The sequence below is a fragment of the Topomyia yanbarensis genome, chromosome 3 (genome assembly GCF_030247195.1).
Source record: "Topomyia yanbarensis strain Yona2022 chromosome 3, ASM3024719v1, whole genome shotgun sequence".
NCBI lineage: Eukaryota > Metazoa > Arthropoda > Insecta > Diptera > Culicidae > Topomyia > Topomyia yanbarensis.
Window position 1 is genome coordinate 26,843,043 of NC_080672.1, and position 17,037 is coordinate 26,860,079.

General features: G+C 38.1%; 1 protein-coding gene across 10 annotated transcripts in view; it reads left to right on the forward strand.

Annotated features, from left to right (window-relative positions):
* LOC131693600 (D-beta-hydroxybutyrate dehydrogenase, mitochondrial) overlaps positions 1 to 17,037 on the forward strand; it is a 268,652-nt gene that overhangs the window by 14,796 nt on the left and 236,819 nt on the right. The gene's annotated exons all lie outside the window — the stretch shown is intronic.

Genomic DNA, 17,037 nt, shown 5'->3' on the forward strand with positions numbered 1-17,037 from the left:
ATACGTGGTTTTGGTTCATGTTCCTGTTCATGCAACGTACTGATTGCTTCAAAATTCATGGTACGAGTTTGGCAACTCTATTCCATGTAGGCTGGTTCGATTTGGTTGAAATTTGGAGTTACGAGGCGCCATTTTGTTGTCTGCTGCATAAAAATAATTAATTTTTACCGCAAGGAGGGAGAGTATCAAGAGAATTCAAGTGAGTTAGAAATATTGAAAGTTGTTAAGATTCGTTCCACACTGTCAGTCAATTTTATTTGTTGTTGTTTATTTGTGGCTTTAACCTCTGTGGGTCATTCGCCATTATTTTGGGTTGGTGTAATAACAAATCATTTCACAAAAATTGTATAAGGGCGAACACAAAATTATTGCGACACATTCAACAGGGCATAACTTTTTTACCATTGGGTAAAAATCAACCAAATTTTGCACACTTTCTCATTGATGTGTATTGTTTACATGCTGTCAAACTCGAAGTCGTGTTTTTCGATTCAACGAAAATGGAGGTGAACCAACGCGAGTCGAGAGAACAAATTCTTTCCAAACACCTGGAATTTCCTGACCTGTCGCACCGGCAGTTGGGAAAAATGTTGAACATTCACCATTCCAGAGTGTTGAAGCGGTTCCAGGAGCGGTTGACGTTGGACCACGGCAAAGGAGCTGGAAGAAAACCGGGACCGGAGAACAAAAAGACGGAGGGAAAGGTGAAGAGGATGATTAAAGCGTTGGGATTTGCTTTAATCTCAAGCCGTGATTTGGCTAAAAAGATCGGCATGTCGCAGAGCTACGTCCAGAATGCAAAGAAGAGAGCTGGACTACATACATACAAGGTACAGAACTTCCCAAACCGCGATGAGCGGTAGCAATCGACGGCTAAAACTCGGGCACGGAAGCTCTACGAGAAGATGCTGACAAAATATGGCTGTTGTGTGATGGACGACGAAACGTATATAAAAGCCGATTTTAAGCAAATTCCGGGGTTGGAGTTTTTCACCGGCAAGAGCAAGTTCTATGTGGACGACAAATTGAAGAAGAAGAAAATGTCGAAGTTCGCCTCCAAATATCTCATTTGGCAGGCCATCTGCTCTTGTGGACTGAGGAGTGAGCCTTTCGTGACAAAGGGCACAGTAAATGGCGAGGTCTACAAATCTGAGTGCCTCGAGAAGTGCCTTTTGCCGTTCTTGCACCAGCACGACGAAGCTCCGCTATTTTGGCCAAATTTGGCATCATGCCACAATTCTAAAAGTGTCCTGGAGTGGTATGAGGCCAATTCTGTCCATTTTGTTCCAAAGGACATGAATCCACCAAACTGTCCGGAGCTGCGCCCGGTGGAACAGTACTGGGCAATGATGAAGCGGGAACTTCGGAAGAGCAAGAAGACAGTCAAAGACGAGAAGGACATATTAAGAAAATGGAAAAAAAACTGAGAAACTGGTACCGGATGACACTGTAAAGACTTTTATGGAGGGCATCAAGCGAAAATGCGTTCAATTTTACACTCAAGGCTCCATCGATTAACTTTTCTTTTGATTTTTGAAGTAAATATATGTATAAAACTACCCTAAAATTTTGGTTTGATTTTAAACATTATAAGAAAATTGGCATGACATTTTCGGTATCGCAATAATTTCGTGTTCGCCCTTTATGGTACTGGTTGTAAAAAGCTTCATTGCACAAACGCCAGTGGAATACTCAATTTTATTTGTCCAGCACAGGGATGTTTCTCCGACTGAAACATGGGATTACTTGTGCCTTTTATTATCCCAAGAAGTGCTGGGACCTCTTTATCTGAGCTCAGACTACCGAGACCGCCTGCTTCGGTATGATATCAGGACTTTCTCGAGTTATTACTTTGGGTAATCTTTGCAGGGATATCTTCTGGCTTTTACAAGGAGACTTGTTCCTCATTCTATTGTTTCCTGAGAGAATAGCAAAAGATGTTCCGTCCTGGGGATCTTTGGAGTCACATACGCTGGTAGACAGGAGAGTGAATATATTCTTAGCGCTTGGTGGCGTAGAACTCGTTCTGCAAAAGTACGCTTAGAGCACCTCCGAAAAGAGTCCTTTAGTTTCTCCTCACGCTGTTTGCATGCGTGGAAGGTTGAAAGATAATGTCGACTTTCTCCACAGTAGAAACACTTTTCAACATTTCTTCCACAGGAATAAGCCCCACGATTCTTTCCTTGTTCGTCCCAATTGCTTAAAATTATTGTGTTAGGGATTAGGTCAAAGGTGAAGCAAATCCGGCAAAATAAACTCGATATGAGTCTACCTATGCCTAAGGTACGAATGTGCTGAGCTCCTTCACGGTACCGATGGCAAACCTTCCAGACAAAACAGAATTAAACGGTTAGCATTCAAAATACTATACAACGCTAATTGAGTTACGGTTCTCACTCCAATGAATTGACAACAGTAAGAGGATTCACTTCTAAATCTCTCACGCATTGGAATCATTACTGAAAGGAATTGAAATTGACCATCATTTTATTTAAAATATAAATAAAGTTATGACGGTAATTTTATTACAAACAATGATCTATTATTAACAAACAGCCGGTTTCACGGAAATGCATAAAAGAAACAGAACAATGGAGGAAAAATCAACAAAGCACCGCATGCTGCCTGAATACAGTACACTGATAATAGTTCGATTACATTACCAATACAAAATAAATGGTACTCAATCTGTCTATCACTTCAATGGGCGCTTTCTGTGAGAAATAATTAACTATAACACTATGCGAGGGAAATGGAAAAGAAATACCGATCATTTTTGTGGTGATACGGTTATTTCTTATGCCATCGTTTGCTGTCCAGTATCGGAACAACGATCAACATCGTGCTACAACAGATCTACGTTATTAATACTCGAAACGGAAACCACGCCATTGATTTCGACTTCGTTTGCAGGTACGTAGGTGCAATACTGCTTCGCAAGTGATACGTAACTAGCAATATCATTCGTTCACTTTAGATTGGTTACTACCACTTTAAGTTTATCGAAGCGATCACGGCCGAATATTATTACGTCAGAGCTTGTAGAATCTGCCGCATATTTCAAACCTTTTTCTCTTTGGCATGGAAGTAGATCTCAAAGGGCCCGATTAAGGAGCATGGTTAAAATTTCAACTGATTAGTAAATTTATTTTTGTGATATCTTGAAGGATGTCATTGTCAGGGGAGGTCACACACGAACTTTTTGAATAATTGAGAATATTCAATATTTTGAAAAGTGTCTAAATCCCCTATATTTAAAATACCCTACCTCGCTAAAATTTCTAGAAAAACTGCATCTTAATATGACACTTGGCTTTTGGTAATGCATCGTCAAAAATACGTTTCTTGGAGTATAAACGAAGCCATTTGAACTAATTGATTCTGATTGTTTGTGATTTTACTTTGGATGTTGAAGTCTGGTGGCTTGTTTTTGTTGTATTTGATGTTTTTATCCTTAGGTTTTCTACGTATGGTTTTTCATTTCCATATTCACAGAACTGACACGTAGCAGTTTGTTGGTCATAGGTGCACAATGTGGTTTGTGCATAGCGGATACCATGTTCCATGGTCACGAAGGAAGAAGTAGAGCGGCTTAGCCGCATTATTACCACCCGAACACCATCGGCATTCTGTTGAAAAAAATACCCCAAAAGTCGTCTTTACATACAAAAGTTCCCGTTCTTTATTCGTTGAACCACACTGAGTGGCCAACCCATTTTTAACAACTATGAGTGAGTCACTTTTACATTCAATTATCAGGGACTGGAAGATATGAAGTATGTTTAATATTGAGATACTCAATAAGTATTACATCATTCGGACATCATGGTGTTACTAGTTCATATGGGAATTTGTTGTGTGACCACACTCTTAAACCTTTAAACTCTTAAACTCCGGAACCGTAAGTCAGATCAACTAAAAATTTCAGCCTATGGGAGCGTTATACCTTTCATTTGCAATTAAGTATTTTCATGATGGAAACTTCTATGTTGGAAAGCTACTAAACAACAAAAATGGCATGACAAATCCGAGTGAAATGCCTCGTGCATGTATACTTGCGAATAGTGCAATCGACGCATGTCTTATATCCGACCTCACAACTCGCGATATTTATGCTGACGCAGTCAATATGACTGTTGATTACATAAACAAGAAATACGTCTATTGTTCGGCATACCTGCTGCATAATAAACTATTATCTTCTGATGATATCAAAAGGGTTGTATCATACTGTACACAAACTGAATGTAGCAAATCCTCCAACAACTGGCAGAGAAGATGTGTTAGACGTAACTCTCTGCTCTGACAGTATTACGCATGAGTTCGAAAACTGGCTCGTACCAAACGAGCTCGAACCGTCGTTATCGGATCATAAGTACATCGTCCTTGATCATTCCAACGTATCTCTAGATATCGTCACATTTTGTAATCCCAAATCTATGAACTGGGATCTCTAGAGGGATTCCATGGGAAACCGGCTGACCGCAAAATATGACTGTCGTCGATTCGAACGAAACTTTGCAGTTGTGTTCGGTTTATGAATCTCCATTATTTCAAAAGGGCGTATACGTTTCTACGTGTACCATTTTCCAAAATTTTTTGGTCGATTACTCCATTTTATACAGCGAAAACTATCTGTGAATGAGTTTCAGGGAATGGATACTTCTATACGAAAAAAATATACACTGAAAAAAATGTTGTGCTGTTTTTCAACAAAAACAAAAATTTATGTTAAAAATTTAAATTGAAAAAATACCCATTTTTTAACTTTTTATATTTCCTCAACGAAAACCTAAAGAGAAAAGAAACATTTTGAATGTGATTGCATGATGGCAAACTTATCGGCGAAAGATGTGACTGCATGACGGAGAACTTATCGGTAGGATCCGATGATCAAACTACATAGTTGAATCATATTTTGGTTATTTTCATGTAACTGTCAAATGGATAATTAAGAAATTATACATACTAACAAATCTTGAAGAACTATTAGCGAAGTTTGAAATTAGATTCGGACTATAGGCGGCGTAGGAAGAAGAATAACAAACCGGAGTGAACACGAGGAGCCAAAACTAGGAGTGAAATCCTGAGAATCAAAAACTACTTGGATTGGTTTGATTTTTTTACTCACTCCCAGAAACGTGTGTAAAAATGATTGGTTTCTGGCATCCTTTTGGAAACAGGCTGCTATGAGTGAAATGTGTTGTTTATTTTGTAACAAACGACTAGCTCAATCGGGTTTTATTTCACCCAGGGTCGGCTTTCACACTGCTCAAGGGAGGACTCACAACCTTGACTTACCTGATAGCACTTTTAACGAACGAAACAGATCGACATTTAAGACAGACATAAGGCTCAATGAAAAAGAAAGTTATACAAAGCAAAAGAGGTACATTTTAACTTATATATTTAGCTTTTCTTACAAGGCGTATACTGTCGTCAGGAACTGTTGGGGCCCTTGCTGCTTCAATGGTGGAGAGAGGGTGAGGAGCTGGATTTGTAGATGTGGATAGAGCTATCCAAAGCTTGAATGAAGCACCTCGCCAATTCGGTATGTGATGTGACGATGGCCGCTCGGGGAAATTGTAACGGTTGCCCTATCCACGGTGCTCGCAGACGCCGGGGGAACTCATCAGTCTAGGAATAGACCCAAACGTCCAAAACGGTCGTTCCCGCACTTAGCGAAAGCGTGTGACTCGGCGATAACGTAAGTCTCACCGGTCACCAGCGCCTTTTTGGTGTCCAATGGTTGGGTACTTTTCCCTGTCCGAGATGCGACGTACGAATGTAACCGGGTCCTCGTGGTGGTGTTGCGTCGTCCTGATAACCTCCTTCGAATCTGCTATCTGGCTTCGAAGAAACGGAGACGTACCACCGACACACTAACTCGTCGCCACAGTCCTTCGTACCGTTCTTTCGTCGAACGTCTTCACCGGTCTCACTAACCGCGACACCTTTTCGTCTTCTTTAATTTTCTGCCCAAATTCGAGGGACTTATTTTTTTGACGTGCGGCTTCTTTCAGTGGCTTCCAACGACTCCTCGTTTCAATCACTTCTCCTCTCCTTCCCTCTCTCTCTCTCTTCTTCCTTCGCCGAATTCGGAAACAGTGGTTCTGCGGTGCGATTAATTTCGCCCGTTCTAAGTTTACCTATTCTTCGCCGGAGGGATGTTAGTAGATTTGTTTGTTATCAGGGGTGGACGAGTTCAGAAAACGTTCTTAAATTCTATTATTTATAATATAATATTACGTTAGTATGATTTTACAAAATTGCCTAAAACTAAATACAAAAATGATGAGCCTTTGAAAAATTACTATGCGATAAAAATAATGAAAGATAACAAAATTATAAATTATTTAATTAAACTAACAAAAATATCAATGCAATAAATGTGGATCTGAGACATTGTTCCTGTGTCAACGGAAACAATTTGAAACACATACAAATATGCAAGATCAACTCGATTTCACGTCCACGTTCACGGAGAGTATGAATGCGCCTGAACTTAGGTAGCGGATGATGCATGATCAGTTGATGCTGAGTTACGACACGTTATGGACTCTCTATGTAGCCGAGTGCTTCATTTCAGTACAGGGTAACAACACCATACCTTGGCTGGTGGTCATTGTAGTATTTGTAACGTTTGTATATTAGATATTTTGTGCTTGTTTCGACAGTATTTTAGGCTGGATAACGAAAATATTTCTTTTTTTTTGCTAAAAACAATTTAGTAATACGAGAATAAAGTTTGTTGCGATTAAGCATTACACGGTGAAAATTAAAAAATAACTTGAATCTACTTTTAAAGCGATCTGGTATACATAGGTATAGGTTGTATTGCCCATGACCGCATGCCAGTCCCATTTGCATTTTGATCATTTTTCAGATTATTTCCCAAATTGTCTTTAATTGGCATGAAGTTTAATAAAATGAAGATGAAGGAGACCCGGTTATTCTAATGCACTGTAAAAAGTATCCGTTCAGTTGGCTCCACTTTAAATTTAACCGCATAAAACTCCCATAACTCTAGTTCTAACACATAGAATATACTGCAAACCTAGTTTATACACTTAATTTTTTTCTGCTGTATCTCAGTTTTTTTGTAAGTTTTGCCGAAGTCCAAACAGCTGAGATCACTGAGAACATTTTTTCTTGTTGAGATCTAGGTAAAAGCGACATTTGATAGCAAAGACACGGAAAATATTTCACCGAAAATTAGTAAATAAATGTTACCTTACTGAGATATTAGTTTTAACCGTTGTGTCCGACGCGGTACCCGGGACCCCCTTTTTAGGTTTCAATTAATGAAATTTCCATGTTTTATCCATAGCTGGAAATTGAAACTTTGTGACATCATAGAACATCACAAAGTCAAGCTTTTGGGTTAATAACATTGTTGATAAAGTAAGGGGGAGTGAGGAGGGACTCCTGAATTTTTGCCTTTCTCAATAGAAAGGTATTGCAATTGCTCTGAAAACCGACTTTTTAACGGAGGCCCGGAGGGCCGAATGACATATGCCATTCGATTCAGCTCGTCGAGTTCGGCAAATGTCTGTGTGTGTATGTATGTGTGTATGTGCGTCTGTGTGCGTACGCGAGCACAATCTCACTCACTTTTCTCAGAGTTGGCTGAACCGATTTTTACAAACTTAGTCCCAAATGAAAGGTGCGACGTTCCCATAGACTGCTATTGATTTTCTAATGGATTCGACTTCCGGTTTCGGAATTACAGGGTGATGAGTACGATCACGTAGAAAATGTCGATTTTAATAAATTCTGCAATGAATGTATAATGGTGAAAATTTTTCCAAAATGTGACCACAACTGCTTCGATTTGTAGTACTAGGTCACTAACAGCCATTTAAAGTCTCTTTGGTCACATTGTCCACCATCATCGGTTCCGGAAGCCCCGGTGGAAGTATCCAAATTCAGAATAACAGTCACATCAGTTTCTCGGAGATGGCTAGCCCGAATCAACCAAATCTAGTCTCAAATGAAAGATGTTGCGTCCCCGCAAATGGCTATTAAATTTTATCCCGAACCGACTTCCGGTTCCGGAGTTACGGGTTGGGGCGTGCTATCACATAGCAAATTGTGATTCAAACCGATACTCCGATGAAAGCAAAAAAGGTAAAAATTTCGCTAAAATGTCTCTCAAACAACTTAAATTTGCTGTTCTAGGTCACCGACGGCCAAACAAACTTCCGTTGACTACATTGACCACTATATACGGTTCCGGAAGTGCCCGGGTAAAGCGGCCATCTTTCAAAACTAGCAAATTCATATCAGTTTCTCGGAAATGGTTGGGCCGATTTTCACAAACTTAGTCCGAAATGATAGCTATATTATCCCCACAGATGTCTATGAAATTTCAGAAATCGTATTCGTATTTTTGATGCCAAACACCTTTAAAATGCATGAAATGTCGAGATTTCAGTTCAATATTATTTTTTCAGTTCAATATTACCGTGGCTGTTTTTTCTTTTACAAAATTTTAAAACTCGAATAATGATTTCTTTTCTTGTATATTTGTCATGTCATGTATAATAATAAAATATAGTATATGCATTTGAAAGCTTTTAATGAATATAAACAACACAAACATTCCAGTATTCATAGAAGAGCAAAAAATGGCAATAGTAATTTCTTTGTAATCATTTGCCTATAAAATTGTTAGATGGTGAAAGCGTAAAAAAAATGAAAACTTTATTTGATAGTTGACATTTGTTAACACCAAATATTCTTAAGTTTGTCTACTTAGTGTACAAGTTTAAAATACGAGTTTTATTGCTTGAATCGATCAAACAGAAATGCGAGCCTACGGACAAACGCATCCGTCCTCTTCTACGTTCGCTTCTTTGCTGGTGGTGCCGGTTGTTGGCTTGGAGTCACTGGGCGTGATTGTTGTTGAGTGAATATTTTTTTTATTTCGTTTTTTGACACGGCTCATAGCGGTAGCTTAACGGAGCCGTGGATCCTTTATGTGTTTACAATATGTGCAAAATAAAAATAAAAGAGCAAATATTATTGATTATCCAACGGGTAATCAATAATATTTGCTGTGCGCGCAACTTTTTATTGCGAGCGGAGACCTTCTTTCGCGGCTCGCCTACTGCGTCATGGGGATCATTTAATTCTCTTCTCGTTAAAGGTGTCTTGGTGCTCGCGATCAGATGTTTTTTCCTGCTTATTACCCTTACGGGTGATAAGTGTAAATCCGTCATCATTGTTTTTATCTTCTTCGCCGATATTGCTTACAGTGGTTTTTGGGGTGCTGGATGCTGCTTTTGCAGTTGTCAATATGGACTGAACCGCTACCGAGTGAATATTTATTCCTGTCAGACCCGAAGGTATTTGTTTTGTAGCCGTTTGTGGTTTAGCATAAGATAACGGTGTGCTGTTTACGGTTATAGTAGGTGGGTTTTTCGTAACTGCTTTTGCACAAAGTTTTCCGTGGTGCAGTGTCTTTTTGTAGGGACACTCGGGAAAATGCGAAGTTACAGCTCTCATGGAAGTCTCCGTATCTTGACATACATTTTGTTAATCACGACGTCAGGTGCGTGTGTAGATAATTCGTGTAAGCACATCTCTCTAGGGCCCTTGCCTATATATACGGGGATGATGTTAACGTGGGTGAGATGAGAAGGTAGACCGTCCTTAATTAACCGGTGATTAAAATGGATAATTTTTGTATTTTTATAGTAAGCTCAAGGAGTTTTTCTTCCAAAAGTGCATTGTGTTGAGATAGAACGGTGATTTTGGGCCTTGCCAAAAATGTGTGTGATGTCAAATAAGCACCTAATTATAATGTGCGAAATAAAGAAATCAAATCAGTTCGGTTCATCCAATAGGAGCAGTACTCAGTAGCCCACTGTATTCGCAGTTGTTTAATTTGAGTTTTATTATTGCTTTCTGTGTCTATATTGTTGTCAGGTCCTACATATTCTCACAGCATATCAAAACCGGTTCCTGTATTGGACGTATCACATTGTTTATTAATTAAAACTGCATAAAATTTACGATTAGAAATGGTTTTCTTGGATTCAATATGAGATAAACTTATGTAAATAGAAAATCTTTTTGATTTAATAATTTTAAACGGGAATTTCGAACTGATTCTTCTACCTTCTCATTTTGCTTACAACAAAAGCTAGAAATTGCTCCATTGCTACCAGCAAATAAATCAATCCGTGTGTCACTTTGTCTGCACCGTAGAAGCAAAATATCGTGCTCCAACCTACTATGTCGAAAATTTTTTAGTGGCCTATTGTGGTCAAACTGTATTCCTGTTTACTTTTAGTGACGGTCTTTAAGTACCCCTTTTTCCCGTATTTTTCCAGGAACAGAAATTTCTCCATTCAAATACTAATTTCAAAAATTTCAAGCGAAGTGGGAGGGAGTCTAAAATTGTCCAAGTGAAGTGAAATTTGGCAACTGAGCATTTGACATTTGTCACAATATGAGAGGGGGGGGGGGGGGCAGGTGGGCCTTTGAGAACTCGAAAAAAATTTTTTTTTTTTGCAATACCCTAATTCAAATCTCTAGATAAGCTATAAGTCAGCGATTCCATTGCTAACTAGCCTTATACAAGTATTTTCATTGCTTCAATGCACCTAAAATGAAAAGAACTAAATCTAGCACTATATCGATATACATAACATAGACATCGTGCTAAAAAGCTTTAGAAGATAAATGCTACGAAGCTTTTATAGAAAACTCTAAGTGCAAATTTTGGGATGTTATCGGCTAAAACAGTCATAAAAATAGTCGAAAACGACGTGTTGTCTCTTTATCCGACAGTTTCGGTGACTTTATTTCATCTTTATCAAGGAATAGAAACGGTTCGTTTTTTTGATTCCTTGGTAAAGGTGAAATAAAGTCACCGAAACTGTCGGATATAGAGACGACACGTCGTTTTCGATTATTTTTATGACTGTTTTAGCCGATAACATCCCAAAATTAAAGTTCTACAGTCGTCAAATAGCTTAAAATCTAAGTGCAAATATAGAATCTTCTTATTCTGCTTTGAGACACCGAACAATAACAAATGTACGTAGAGTAAGGTGGGGTAAAAGTGCGCATGGGGCAAAAGTGCGCATAGGACTTTTAGAAGCACACAAGCGCTAGAACCTAGCAACTCTGTATAGATTTAGTATATCATTAAGTCAACTAATCGCACATATAAGCATGAAAGGTTTGAATATAGTGGCTTGAAATTAAGGGGGAAGGATCATTTTTCGCTGTTTTGATGTAATTTTTTGAATTTTGGGAATCATAAATTGGTTGTTTGAATAAATCAGGATCTATAAAACTACAGTACCTTAAAAATCATCAACATATGGTTCGTTGCGAGATTTATTTGATTTGATGAAAAAAATTCAGTAATTTTCGTAACAATTTAATAAGTTAAAGAACTGACGGTGGGATAAAAGTGCGCATAGCATATCCGCCCCAATAAAAAGACGCGAATGAAGCTTTTCATATAAAAATTGAACTAATTCTTCCATGATTTAAAGAAGAGACCAGCATCTTCAATAACTGCGAGCGCACCGGTCAAATTACGACTGATATGAGCGGTTTAGGAACAAAAGCATCAGCATAACTGGTTCCAAGGGAAAATATAGAGCTCCGAAAGCTCAGAGTAATTAAAAAAGAAACAAAAAAACTATGCATATGTAAATAAAGATATATTTCCAATATAAATAGCATATTCGCAAGAATTCTTGTAGTCATCCACCCAACTATGACAAATAATGATGTTACGAGGGGTGATCATGAACGACATTGTCTAAAAGATGAAACATTCAAATTTTTTCAACATAATGGAAAACTGAACAACATCAACCGAGGCAGAGGGAGGGGTACTTTTTAGTTATGAAGGAAGAGCAAGAGGGGATGGATATCCTAAAATTGATTAGTTTAATTTATGGGCGGTAATAACTCGGCTATTTAATCAGTACGCACTTTTGCCCCGTGCTAAGCGCACTCTTGCCCCGACCATGGGGCAAAAGTGCGCATTTGAGTATTCATAAGAAAATAATTATTTCTCGGATTACAAGCAAAACCAAGTGATATCTAGTATTACGTTTGGAAAATGTGTGATGAGAGTATTAATTTGTAATCATGCCGATTTTCTAGTGTTTTTCTACCAATAGTTATTTTACGAAAACTGTTAGGTGCGCACTTTTGCCCCACTTTACTCTATGCGTTACCTAAACTCGTGCGCCGTAAATGCTTACGCACCGCGGCGGAATTGAAGAGAAACACAAAGGATAGGTAGAAAAAAAACGATATATTTTCCCTACTTTTACTTACACTTTCTGAACTACCCTACTGCGCGAACTCTTTCGCACCTACGCAATCTATTACTCAAATTGATCTCGGTTGTTGGCAGCCAGAGGTACGCACAGTACATGGGGCCCAGCCTTGATCGAGTTAATTGAAAAAGGGAGAAAAAGAAAAAAGCCTCGATTCTAAATCTTCTGAAGTTTATATAGTAAATTTTTTGCTTACTTCAGCAAAATTTCAATTATTGACTATCTATCCCTGTTCAGCATGCGATTGACATTATATTTGTTTTAGTGTCGCATCGCTTTCTATCTTTCTCCTTCGTATGTAATTTTTATGTTAATGTATTCCTATTCTCCTTCCTTCCTAATTGGTTTAGTGTTAGTGAGCCTTCGGTTCTCGCTAGAACCTCGTGTTCTCTTGTTCTAACTAAAGCTATTCGTAAGTAGTTGAACGCTCTATTTCCCGAACATAATTATGCATTTGTATCGATGCGCTCACAATCATAAAAACGCCACGCCTATGTAAATAATTACGTTAATTAATATTGGCACAGCCAAATTCTATACAATCGTATAAACACCTGCAGCCGGTGTCATTGGAAATCGATTATTTACCGCGGATACCTATAAACAATCATTAATTCTTCGAGCAACACAGTGACTCACGTTTGTTGTGCTATGTGCACCGCGACTTAAGCCGCTGCGTTTGCAAATTCGCTAGTGGCGAGTTCTTTCAGGTCAACCTTAGAATTGTTGGTTGCGCATTTTTTAGGTGTTTACCATTGTGGGGCTGTTCACTCGTATGCCTTCATGTAATAAATGATGATGCAATAAACTTAAAATCAAAATGCAAATTCTGTACGATTTTTCGAAAAAATGCAATTACAAATATAATCCACAATAGACGTTTGTGTAATTTCAACCAAACATCTAGGTAGAGTTAGCATTAAACCGAGTATGCATGCAAATGTTTGTACAGATCAGTGATCAAACGCGTATACCAAATTGAGACAAGGTCTTCGACCACGGATCGAATCTCTTTTCCATAGGCACTAAATCGTCAATTTAAACAGTCGGCATGTAAAACGAGAGAAGCGAGGAAGGGTGGCGACGTTATCGAAAGCAATTTTTTTCTTTCTTTTGCTGTGTCGATAGAAAAGGGAAGAGTTACTTTTAAAAAACACGGGTCTATGTTAACATTGCTGACAGCCATTAAGGTGCTTTTGAACTAGCTCTATTCTGGCACACTATTTCGCCTTTTCCGACACTAAGCGTGCTTTAATGATCTCTATAGAACTATGAAGCCGTAAAGAGTATGTTTTGTATGCGAATATAGAACATATCCAAAGCCATTAAATAATGGTTCGTGGTCTCTTGGGTATATTCCTTACCCCTAACCTAACCACTTCCCTAATCCTTCCCATCAGGGAAATCATGAAAGACGATTCATTGCATGGCACAAATCTCCGATCAACATGGGGAACGTACCATTTGAGCTATACGCTACTGATTCCTGAGTATCCGCAAATTGAAAAACTATGGCAGTTTTTTTTCCCGATTTGGATACCGTGCAATAAGAAGCTGTCTGGCACGCTATCTGTAGATGTGGCAATATGAGTCAACCGGAGACTAATAGAAACCACGGACTCACGAATTTTTCCATGGTTCCATGAAGAGGTACTTACTCATACTGAACTAGAGGGCTTAGGTTTAAAAGGGCCCGGCTGTAATACAAGCCTTGGGGCCCGACGCACAGAGGAGTAACTGGGGTCAAATCCTGGCCAAAATTATTTGCTGCTGCAATTGCTTTCATTATGCCCTAATATGAACACAAAATAGACAATAACTAGTTTTTGGAACAATTTGGCATCTATCCACCTACCAGGGCAGAGGTAAATTTTCTATATCCTTTCGAATACTAGTAATTTCGAGGTGATCTTTGCGAATACATTTGTTTTTTTTTCAGTTGTACAAACAGTTGCTCAGTCGAAAAGGGGGAAGAAAAGAGATGCCTGTGCATATTTTCATAAAGATTCATTTTAAAAACTTAGTATTTGGCCCTACAACATTTCGGTGTACCTCAAATTACTAAAAATTTCAATATTTTCAAATCGCTTGGAATTTGTAGATCGGACAAGATCGGAAGAGTTCGAATGTTTTTCGGATAACTGGAATCTGGTTTTGTAATACTGCTTCAGCAACTTTGCCGTATCTTGCCGTATAATGTAACTTTTTTTATCATTCAAGTTTGGAATAAAATGTTTAAAAAACGTATATTTTAAAGTTGGTGCAATGTACAGCAACATTACTATTTACAGTCGGTTTTAGCCTAAAGTTATACAAATGCTTGTGTTCAACTACATTTGTAATAATATTGTCTTACTTAATACAGTCATCATCACTAGAAAGCGATATTGCTGGATATATAATTAAAATGATAAAAAAACCCCTTAAAATATCACTATTTCTCATCCATGCAAAAAATCTTTAACAATTTTTGACATACTCCTAATGTTGCCACATTATTCAACAGGTTTTTAGGTATGTAACAAAAATATAACGAAGCAGAAAATCGAAAAAAAAAATATTTTGGTTATTGGCCAGGAATTTGTTCTAGTTACTTCTTTGTGCGACGCAGCTCTCGACGGCCCTGCCAATAACTAGGGTAATTTCCAACCGATTTTGATACTTTTTAGGGTTTTGGATTCGGGAACTCATTCGCTTTTAGAGTTTGTAAAAATGAATCAGGTTACATCATTCGGTTCCCGGGAATCCGGAATTCCGCAAGCATGTTCCAGTGCTGGGATACTATTTGTAAACTTCAATGGAATACTTGCAATATGGGCATCAAAATTCTTGGAATTGCATCAGTAGGCTCTCGTGGTTTTGGAACCATTTGGTGATTTGACCCCGGAGCGGACATTTCGGAGCCGGTTCTCGTGCGGCCGTGAGTAGCCATTCCATTCCAATTCCATTTTTCAGATTGCCATAGGGTCCCGTAACAATAAATAACAGACTTCCGAGACAATTTGAAGAGTGTTGATACTCATATTGCTAGGACATTATTAAAATTTACAAATCATACCCTAGTACTGGAACATTACTCTGGAAAATCCGGGACCAGATCCATTCATCCGGATCAATTTTACAGAATTAAAAAATAAGACGAGTTCATGAATCCAAAATATCTAAAAGTGTCCAAATCGGTTAAAGAAAGCCATAGATATGAGCATTTCAATTTGTGGGTACCCGGGTACCATCTTTGGCCTGATAGAGGAGTTTTTTTAGTTGGACACATAACGGTTAAGTACCATTTCTCATTGCGGGGCCCCTAAAATTCCCGGGATCCTGGCCGAGGCTCAGTGTGCATGCTGACGGTACTGATGTTCGCTACCTCAACATTCTTCTGCACTTCCTCAACTATCCGTCTAAAATCTGAAAATGTTGTGGCTGGTTTATGATGTTGTATGGATTTCTCAACGGCAGCATGGAAGCCGTTCGCGCTATAAAAGTGTCCTGATTCAAAATGTTTTAAAACTAATTGCTTCACCAGACTTGTTTTGGAATTTGTCAGTAAAATCAAAAAAAAAAAGGGAAAATTAGTGAGATTCTTATACGATCATATGGTCGGTGTTAAGTCAGACCGGACTAAGTGACAAAACATTGATTTCGAGAAAAACGGCTTCAAAGTTTGAATCGCAGCATCCTCTACGTTATAATTGGAAATTATTTTTTGCAATAATTTTTGTTTTTGGTTACATATTTCAAATCTGGCAAAAGTTGAATGTAGCTGAAGAAATTCTTTATCCGGTGTTATCGTTATCTCATTTTTTGATGTTTTGCGACTTAGTCCGGTCTGACTTAACACCGACCATATATCAGTTTGTTTCTATAAGTGACGGCATATAAGTCCCAAACAATGAATCTTATAAATAAAAGATGAATTGACTTGAATTTTCGGTCATTCTATTTCAAGATTTCAAGAAATCGAGATTTTCTCCGATCTCACGTTTTGCGAATGGGATTGACATGACTTGACAAATATAACACAAAACGTTTGAACAATAAAATATGGTAGCTTGACCAGTTTTTGGAACATTTGTCACTAAAAATTAATTTCTCTTCAATTTTCCAATAGTTCCTGAAAGCAGAAGCGTGGACTTTTGCAACGGTAATCTAGGCATCTTTTGTCAGAAATACCGTGAAAGTGAAAAAATCGCGGACTGTTTTAATAAAAATCTGTATAACGTTGCGAATTTTCAACCGATTTGAAAAAATCAAATGATTCTAAAAGTTGAAAGAATGGTCTAGAAAAAGCATAATTATTTGGAAGAGTGAAAGTTTAAAAATCGGGTTTTAGAAAATACCACGAAATGGGGTGGAAATTTAAACGAAAAAAATATTTCTGACTAGTACTTCATTGGTAACACGCAACGTTACTGTTACAGTAGTAACTGTGCGCAAATTATACTTGCGAGCCATCGTTTTGAAAAACTATAAAAAACAAACAATAAAAATCAGCAAAAATGAAAACCATTTTCTTTTCTGTTTCTAAATTAAATTAAATTAATTGTATAAATTATTAAAGACGATTATATAATACTAACTGTTACTTACGTACTAAAACAATCAGTATTTAAACTGGTATTGTCACGAGTCACATTTCCTCTGACAGCACGAAACGCTAACGGCAACCGTACACTGGGGTACAAATGTACCCCACGCCAACTTTGACACCTGCTTCCAC